This window comes from Molossus molossus, unplaced genomic scaffold (assembly GCF_014108415.1).
Source record: "Molossus molossus isolate mMolMol1 unplaced genomic scaffold, mMolMol1.p scaffold_m16_p_5, whole genome shotgun sequence".
NCBI classification, from domain to species: Eukaryota; Metazoa; Chordata; class Mammalia; order Chiroptera; family Molossidae; genus Molossus; species Molossus molossus.
In genome coordinates, this window is record NW_023425388.1 from 52,251,457 (window position 1) to 52,260,854 (window position 9,398).

Below are 9,398 nucleotides of genomic sequence, written 5' to 3' on the forward strand. Positions count from 1 at the left end.
CCTTGACCTTTGTTCCACTCACCCCAGACGGCAATTACGTCTCTGTGTTCCCGTACTGCCATGTGGAGAAGAAAGGAAGGTCCACCCTGCAAGAGTGTATACAGGTCACTGACTGCTGTGTGTCCTTGAGCAAATTAACTTACATTTCTGGCTTTGGTTTGTTTGTTTTTTTCATCATTATTCTCAGAAAATAGGCAGGCCTTCTAACATCCCTTCTAGTTCTGATACTTTGCAAAACTAGGATTCCTTTGGTTGTGCTCCATTAACTAAGCCAGAACCAAGAACCATGAAGAGGGAGATCATAGCTAGAGCCTCTGCTTCTTTGCCTCTAGAGGGAGGATCACCGACTTTGAAGGGTGGCTGGAAAGATTAGATATAATATATGCAAAGCTGCTAGCACAGCGCCTGGCATCCAGGAGGCGCCCCATAAATGGAGGTTTGTAAATCAAAACCTAAAGATTTCCAGTTGAAGCTGCTGCCAGCCTGCTCTTTTGTCTGATGGTCCCAGGCATCTCTGAGGCTTGAGCACGTGGCCCTGACTTGCTGCGGGCACGGGAGGTCTGAACACGACGACAATGTTTTAGACTCTTCTGTTTCATCCAGAGACCACAGGGAAAGTCTCTGGGAAGCTTTATGTGTATTTTGGCTGGAACCTTGTGCCCAGTTACCAGGTGTCCGAGGAAGAGCCCAAGGGAAGACTTTATGAAGACCAACCATTTGTCTAGTCTGTCTCCACATCTCGTGATGGCAGGAAGAGGCTGTACAGGGAACTGGGAGCCTGAGGTAGGGAGCAGGGAGTCCTTCTGTGTCTACTTCACCCAGTGACGATCCTCCCAGGGTGACTGCAGCTGAGAAGCATGGGTCTTTGTTGCCACAGCGATGTTGTTTACAGCACTGTGCAGACTGGAAGCCGGAGACGTGTCTCCCTCGCTCAGAGTCCCCACACCATGCAGAACCTGCAAAAAAGAATCAGAAAATTCCACTTGCTTTTCCTACTTAATGAGGTCGAACATTCTGAAGGAATGAAAAGCAGGGCTCCAGCCTCTTTTTTAATTAGCTTCAGGAACCCCTGTTTCAAACTAGCCTCGTTCCCAATGCTATTCTCTCTCTGCGCTGAATGAGATGGAAATTCAATTGCATTCTCCTTGTCAAGTCATAATAAGATGCCCCCTCCCCCAAAAAATCACATGGGGAAAGACACTCAGGAGCCAGACAGACACCGCACTCTTCGATCCCGGAAGGACACCAGAACCTAAAAAGGACGGCTGAAAGAACCCTAGTTCGACTGAACTTGGTGTTGTTTGGCGGTAACCCACCAGGTGAATTTCAGCCGGTTTCTTTGTGTGTGCTATGGAAAAAGTAAGGACCTTAGAGCCGAACAGACCCAGGGAGAAATCCTGCCTTCTTGTCCCAGTGGCTGTGCAAGTTAACGGAGAACTCACATCTCTGCCCCCTCATGTGTGATATAGATACTTCGTCCCCTTGTGTGATGGCTGGGAGGAACAAACGATGATTCTGGTGAAGCACACAGCCCTGGACATCACCAGCACTCAATAAACATTGTGCCCCCTCCTTCCTCTGGTCTACACAGCAGAGACGTCACCCCCACATAGCCTGCTCCACTGGGTTGAAGTCATGACCCAAAGGGATTATCTGTATTTGAGGCTGGGAACGTGGGTTTTATAGTTGGAGGTAAGTGTTCAAATCCCAGTCCTGCTCCCTCCTGCTGGTGCCCCCTTAGGCAGAGCCTCCCAGTTTCCTTGGATTGAAAGTGGGGATACAATCATCAGCTCTTCCATAGGATTACTAAAAGGGCTAAATGAGATAGTGTACAAAAAGTCTTTGCCTAGAGCCTGGCACATGGTAAATACCCAATAAATATTATTTAATAGCAGCAGCAGCAGCATCTGAGAGTGCTCTGTAAAATTGAAAAATCCTCTAAGTTGTCCATCTCAAATCCTCTTTGGAAAGAATGTGCCAATGTTACTGGTGCTTATGTAAATATGAGCGGTTATTATTTATGTAGGACAACATTACTGGGTCTTATGCAGGAAGAGGGAAAGAAAAATGTAGAGAAAGAAAAACAAATTATGATGGGCTTCAACAGGGAAAGAGGAAAAAATAACTTCTCATTCAGCACCATAGAAGCAACCCCACACATTGGCTCAGAGCTGTCTGAGCGCAAAAGTTGCATCAATAGAGTCTTCTCTGAAGAACACAGAAAAGGAAAGGGAAGGGAACTTCATTCTATTGCCTCTAAAATTAATCCTAAGGCTGCATTTATCCAACAGAATCTTACTAAACACCCATCTCAGGGGAGACACAGGAGGCCTAGCTTTGCCCTCGGGGAATCTGTAGTCTAATGAGGACCTTACACCAAGTACATAAATAACTAATTAAAGGCAGAAAGTGAAGTGTCATGAATCATCATGATCATTATTAGAAGTCATTTTTATGGAGTTCCCCTTATTTAGTACACCTCCTTTTTTCCAAAAAGAATTTTGGACTCTTTATCACATAAAAGAATATATACACTGAGATATAAAAAGATAGAACCAGAAATGTACCCTTAAGCAAAAGAAATGGCAAAAGCTAATAAAAGTGTTGGGTTACGCATCAGATTCATCCTGGAGCTTCCTGGAAGTCTGGGCAAAATGGGAAACATTATTATAATTTAATATTTCTCAAACCATATACAGAAACCTTGACAAGGGCTGATTCAGTAATCTTGCATTTTCTATTCAGTGGACAAATATAAAAGGCATTCATGTCTGTGGAATTTCCAGATATTCAGGTAGATACTAACCATTATCAACATTTAAGACCATTATTTTGGGAAAAAATAATCTGTATGGATTATTAAATGTATTGTGTTGTTGCTTTTTTTTTTTTTAATTTTATTTCTGTTGCGATTTCTCAGCTAGAAGCCATGTGGAAGGCAAGCTGTTTCCCTTCTCATACTTATAAGAAAAAAACACGTGCTTCAAAGCACTGAATCTTTGCATCCTGATACTAGACCTGCACCAGGGCTTAATTGCTGTTGTTCTCAAGTCATCCCCACTTAGACAGGTAGGTGGGAGGGAGCAGAATTAGCCAATTGTACAGAAAAATCAAAGACACTTGCATGTAAGGCACCTACTTCTGAGAATTACCTTGAGTTTTGCATGCCACTGACTAAGGAAGGAAGGAAGGAAGTGACATCTTCAAGATCCTGGGCTTGGGCTGCGGTGAAGGGGACCAGCTGTTATTCTTTTTCTGGCCCATTTCGGGCCTGTTGTGATGTCTTTTATGAATCTGGGAGAACTTGAACTTTAAAAACTGTTTTTAAAAGACCATGTTTTGCCTTCTTTTTCAATGGAATCCTTAAAAGGTTCACGCGCTTGATTAATGAGAAAGTGAAAACAAAACAAACAAAAACAAGCAACAAAGACGGGAAATTGGTGCTGAACAGGGAGAAACAGAGAGAGTTTCTGGAGGACAAGGAGAGAACACACTCAGAGGCAATGGCATCTGACCACTTGTCTGCGCAGAGCCTGCCCAGCCTTCAGCCAGTTGGAGCTGCTCAGGGTCAGGGCTGCACAGAGCTGGCGAACACGTGCCGGCCAACGCCACCCACATCTGTTTGACTTGGCGCTGCGCGCTGACCAGCTGCTGGCACCGAGTCAGAAGGGGCAGGTGGGTGGGTTGGGGAAGGGGGAAGTAAGGGGCGAGGGGATTATACACAGTTGTTCCAGAAAGGGAAAAGGGGCAGAGGCCGGGAGGAATGAGGCTGAGAGAGGCCCGGGGGCAGGCAGGGGCAGGAAGCCCACAGCTGTGGTGGTGGCCACTGGTACTAATCACCCTTTGCAGCAGGTGAAGGCACTGAGTCAGAGAGCAGAGGCCCCGGGGATGTGGCTTCAGCAGAAATCAGGCACTGGGCCAGGTTTGGGCAAAGTGTCAGGAATGCTTTGTCACTGTCCCCTTTGACCCAACCACTGTCTCACTGATGGTGAACCTCTCCAGACCTCCAAACGAGTCACCACCTTGCCTCCCTCTTTTTCCTACAAGACTAAACCTTTTGTTTCCTACCTCAAACAATGTGTATTGTTGTTGTTTTCTTTCTAGGCTGAGCTCACAATGATTTGCTTTCTCTGAGCTGTTGAGATCCTCCCAACTATCTAGAGAGGAAGCTGGAAAGAATAAGTCCTCCCACTTCACAGAGGCCCTAGGAAGACGAAGCGATGGTCCTCAAGTCACCTGGCTCAGCCTGTTGGAGGAGCAACTGGGGCAAATGCTGACTCTCACCTTGGCACCATGTGCTCTGCCAAAACCTGCTCTGATCCACAATGTCAACCCTGTGCCAAGAGGTCGAATTGGTGAGTGGCATGCTCACAGGGGGAGAGCCGGATTGTTGTGTAATCTCAGTGTGAAATCTCACACAAGTACCAGTCCTTTGTCTACCATGTATTCAACACCATGTGCCAGAAACCATGCTCATCCCTTGCTAGGTCTCACTCCAGTGCCCATTATCTGAAAGGAAACCAAGGAACTTCTGCAGGTTTGAAAATCCCACATGTTCATCACCTTTCTTGCTTCTGAAAAAGTCACTGCTGCCATCACGTATGACAGAATAGACAGAACAGCACGATGCAGTGGAGATTGATCACTGGGTCTGCTCACCGGATCAGTAAGATCCATTTACTTGCAGGACACTCTCAGTACCCAGGGTGTCAAAATAACGTGATACAGAATGACCAATGTTTAATGCTGCGAGGTCTAAAAGAAAGACCATTTAACTAGTTTCTCTAGAAACATAAGTTTCAGCTCTGAAGAGTGTCTAAGGTTCAAATCTTCCTTCTGATACTTATTAGCAGGGTGACCTTTCTTCTCCATGACTTCAAATGAGAATAACAGTAAATCTTATCTCATAAGATGGTTGTGGCAAATTAGCGTCCATTGACTGTATTCCAGTTTTGAAGTACTGTAGATGCCATATTGACTTAAAACAGGTATCCAAAGTCACCCTCCACAGGGTCCTTCCTCAGAGGCCCAGACAAGGACTTGGTGATTTATACCCTTCTTAAGCTGACATGCGGAGACTTCCCAATTTAATGTTCATCTCTACTCCAGGGCAGGGAGCCTTTTCTGGGACCCACCATTTAATAAATACATTCCTTTCTGACCTTGTACACTAAGTCCAGTGACTCATCTTGTTCTTGGCACTGAATTCCTGGTTTCATAATCTACTGTTGCCCTCATTCCTACAGAACTGCCAGCCCTCCCAGAATTAGAATTGGCCACCACCAGCCACATAGCCTGTCTGGCACGTCCAGGAACAGGATTTGCTCCAAGCTTCCCTCTGGCTTGATGGTATAGTAGACGCAGACCCTGGGTTTGAATGCTCAACCCACCACTTCTTACATGGCCAGCCATTTTATCCCTCTGGGCCCCAATTTTTTCACCTGTGAAATAGGAATAAAAAGCCGCTGGCAGAGATGCTGCGAGAAGGAGAGACCATGCAGACCGGGTTTGACACATAGTGTTGCTCGGTGAGCAGTAGTTCTTTTTCTTTGGATAATCATCTGTTATGGCTGGCTTGATGCTGACTGCCAGCTGGCCCGTCACCTCCTGCCTGTCCTCATGTGTTGCTGTCACTGCCCACACCAGTGCCTACCTAATGGCCTCTTCTGGTCTCTGAGTTCCAAGTCCTCCTGCTCCTCTGGGGAAGGTCTGCTGTGTCTGCTCTGACTGCTGGCTGGTGGTGAGCTAGGCCAGCTCCTACCAGCTCATATAAGCTGACCCTTGGCATCTCTTTCCACCTCCACACCCAGAGACCATCATGTTGGTAGCCTGAAATCAGTCATAGTGGGACAATTTACACTACAGAAATCAGCAAACCGTGCAATAGGGCTTCTTCCCTTGGACAGTCTCTTGTTAAATATTTGCAGGTACACTAGTGTGGACCTTCCAATCTTCCTGAACCTTCTCTGAGCCTGATCATCTGACCTGAACATTCAAGGGTAGCCCTTTACAGGGAAGACCTCAGAAGTTTTTTATGTACACAGACTGGCCTTGCATTTCAGTGAGAATGCAGCTAAATCCACGCCAAAGTCTACAGAACAACTCTCAGCTTGGGAATGGAAACATGACACCAGGAAACAAAAAGTCTAATGAATATACATTAACCTCAAGATTAACCCCACCACTAATGAGATTTGCTCAGTCCAGCCAAAGCCTTTTCTTCCTGCCGGGCCTCCTTGGTGGTGCAGGCTCCGGGGGAAAGGTCCTGCCCCTGAGCTCTCGGACGGAAACCTGCCAGGCCCTCAGTGACTGCCCTTCACACCACTCCTGCCTCTGGCTTGGAAATACTAGGTCCAGTAGCGAATAGTGTGGAAGCAGATGACTCCTTTACAGGAGAAAAGGGAGGCCGTGCCTTTCCTCTCTGTGTGAAGGCTCCAGACCACACACGGTTGCTGAGGGTAAGCATTTTGAGGGCTCAAATTCTGTTCCAATTTGTGTAGCTCAGAGGCCTGAGCGCACGGCCTGTCCCTTGATGGTGTTACATTCAGATTGGCTGCCCCTAGGAGCACATTTGAAATGTGCAATGTTGGGCCACACTTAGCTTTACATCCCCTTACTTGAAGAAAGGCTCATCAAGTAAATGGACAGGTGGGTGAGACTGCGTGGTGGGGTGGAGCGGGGGGTATTTCACGTGTTCTCATGGGTTCTAGAGGGCAAATCACCATATACTGTGGTGGAATCCTATCCATCAGTGGTGTCTATCATGGGTCCCCTTTGAGCAGTATTTTATTCTTGCCTGTATTTGAAAGGATTCCCACAGCCCAAAATGGAAATACACCTCATCCTTCTGCCTGCTAAACTTTAAATCCTCTCTTCTCTCTACAGGATCCAGAAAGTAGACACATTTTCCTCTCTCCACAATTCCGGACGACTTACAGAATGTAAAACATTTCCTTCTCACTATCCCACATCCTCCCACGTACCCACCCCTTGACTTGCTGCCTCTAAAACAGTGAGACAAGCCATGTGTTCTCATTTTGACACCTTCAGTGACAGTCTTCACAGGGACATCAGCAGAGTGACGAATGCAGGGGTTGAAGTCCCAGATTTCTCCCCTAAGTTCTCCATACCCAGGTGCCTGCCCACACTGAAGTGTGAAATGTGAGCCCCTCATTCTAATAACCCTCCTCTGTCTGCTTCCTCTTCTCCCCACATCCTTCAGTCATCTCCTGTCATTGGATTACTAACAATGGTAGATGTCATAACCTGAGAAACTCCGCAGCTTACAAGTCACAGTCTGCCCATCACTTTGGTGACCTTCAGAACCTCCTTGTGACCCCGGCATTGGTGTGACTTCCAACATTTTAATGGGCCAATGAGCCAGTACCGACGATGTGCCTGACTGGAAGACACCTGACTGGAGACTCTTGCCTCTCTCTTCCTGCCTAACCAAGGAAATACAGTGATCAGGCACTGGCTATATGTGACCCTTGGAAAAAATCTCATTCAAAATGTTTTTAACTCCATTTGATGAGAAATAGTTACACATACTTTCTATTTTCCACCTCACTGGCAATAGCTTCTTGGCTGATGACTAGATCCCTCCTCTTATTCTGACATAGTAAATTCAGGGCGCGTCCGACTGAGCAACAACATGACCTCTTGCTGCACTTCCATGATCTAGATTTGAACCAGAGAACAATTGTCATTATTCCCCTACAGGCTTTATCTTTCCACACTTTCTCGTCATGCCTTCCTCCCAAATTATCTAATGCACGAGTACTCCAGACCACACAACTTAAGGCTCTTTTAATTTTTCTTTTTGCTTTCTAGTTCAAGTTAACGCAGGAGCATTTAGGATCTTTAAATGCAGACTATTTACTCTCTACTCCATGTAGTAATAACATTTATTTTTAAATGTTTATCAGCTTAAACTTTTCACTAACTCTTACTGATCTTTATAAAGAAATACATGGCTTTTCTCTATATATGTTAGGTACTGCTAACGTTTCTAACATGTTGACATCAGATTATAAAATGGAGAGAACTAGGGGGCTGCTCGGTGCCAAGCTTAAGAGGTCATGTTATTAATCAACTGAAGAGAAGATTAATTTATTCACTCAACACACACTTACGAGTCACTTAACCTGAACTCCTATGATACTCAAGACCCAGTAGTATGTACTTGTTATGAGTGTATCACCCACAGCCTCTCAGACTGTGAGGGTCTTCAGAAGTGTCTGGTCTCAGCTTGCCACTACCTGTCTTTTGACATTCGGCATTCATTTCACATCTCTGGGCCTCGCTTTCCCCAATGCAGGAGGTGAGTAAACAGAGCATTCTAAATTTACCGATTCACCCTCTTCCCATTTAATTCAGTAAATATGAGTTAAGCAAAAACATAACAGCTACTAGGAGAGCTCAACGCAGGAGGCATTAAGTGCTGTTTAAGAGAACTCAGGTAATTGTTGAAGCGGGGAGATCGGTATGTAGAAGTTGATCATACAGCTCTTGTCTACCTTTGTGCATATTTGAAAATGCCCCTACTAAGAAGCATAAAAATAAGTGGAAAGAATTCAGGCTACACAGAGCAGGTAGCAGCTGAGCAGAATTGAAGCATGGGTAGGATTTCAATGAGCCGACACTAGGTCAGGGGCCATTCCAGGCAGGGCATGTCATGAGCCAAGGCATAGAGACTGGAAAATACAAGGTGTTCAGAAAGAACTGGGAGTAGTCATGTGTGGCTGAAGCACAGGGTGCAAGAAGGGAGAGGTGGGAAATGAGCTGGAAAGGTATCATGGGGTCACAGCTGAAGGGCCCAGAGAGGCACAGTGTGGAGCCACACTTAATTCAGTCCAAGGAAAGGTGACCTCATTGGTTAAGCCCACGTTGGCCCTACCCCTCTCGGTTGGTCTGGGTGAAGGCCCAAGAGAAGGGCATGTGGCAGAAACTGGCAGAGAAACCTACTGGCAGCACTACCCGGCTTGTTTCTTCACCAGGAAACAAGGTTTCCTGTAACTCAGACCCATGAATCAGCATTTCCTCTGTCAATAATACGCAGCAAGAAATGCAACAGCACCGGGCTGGGGGAATGGAAGAAAGGGAGGAATATTCCATGACACGGCTGGGCTCTGCTCTCCTTTTCCCTCATGAAACACTCCTGATAAGCTCCCAAATAACACTCAGGTTTCAAAGATAAGTTTCTCAGAGAACCTCACAGTATCTCGTGAAGATTAAGTCCTACAGAATGCTCCAGTCATATTATGTGTTCCTGTCACCATTTGGATAAGTAAGATCACTTTCTGAGTTCTTGCCTTACATGATAACTAAATGTTAATATAACCAGCCGTGTTTGAACCTTGCAGAGGTTTGAGTGTACGTGTGACTTGCTTTTAGTT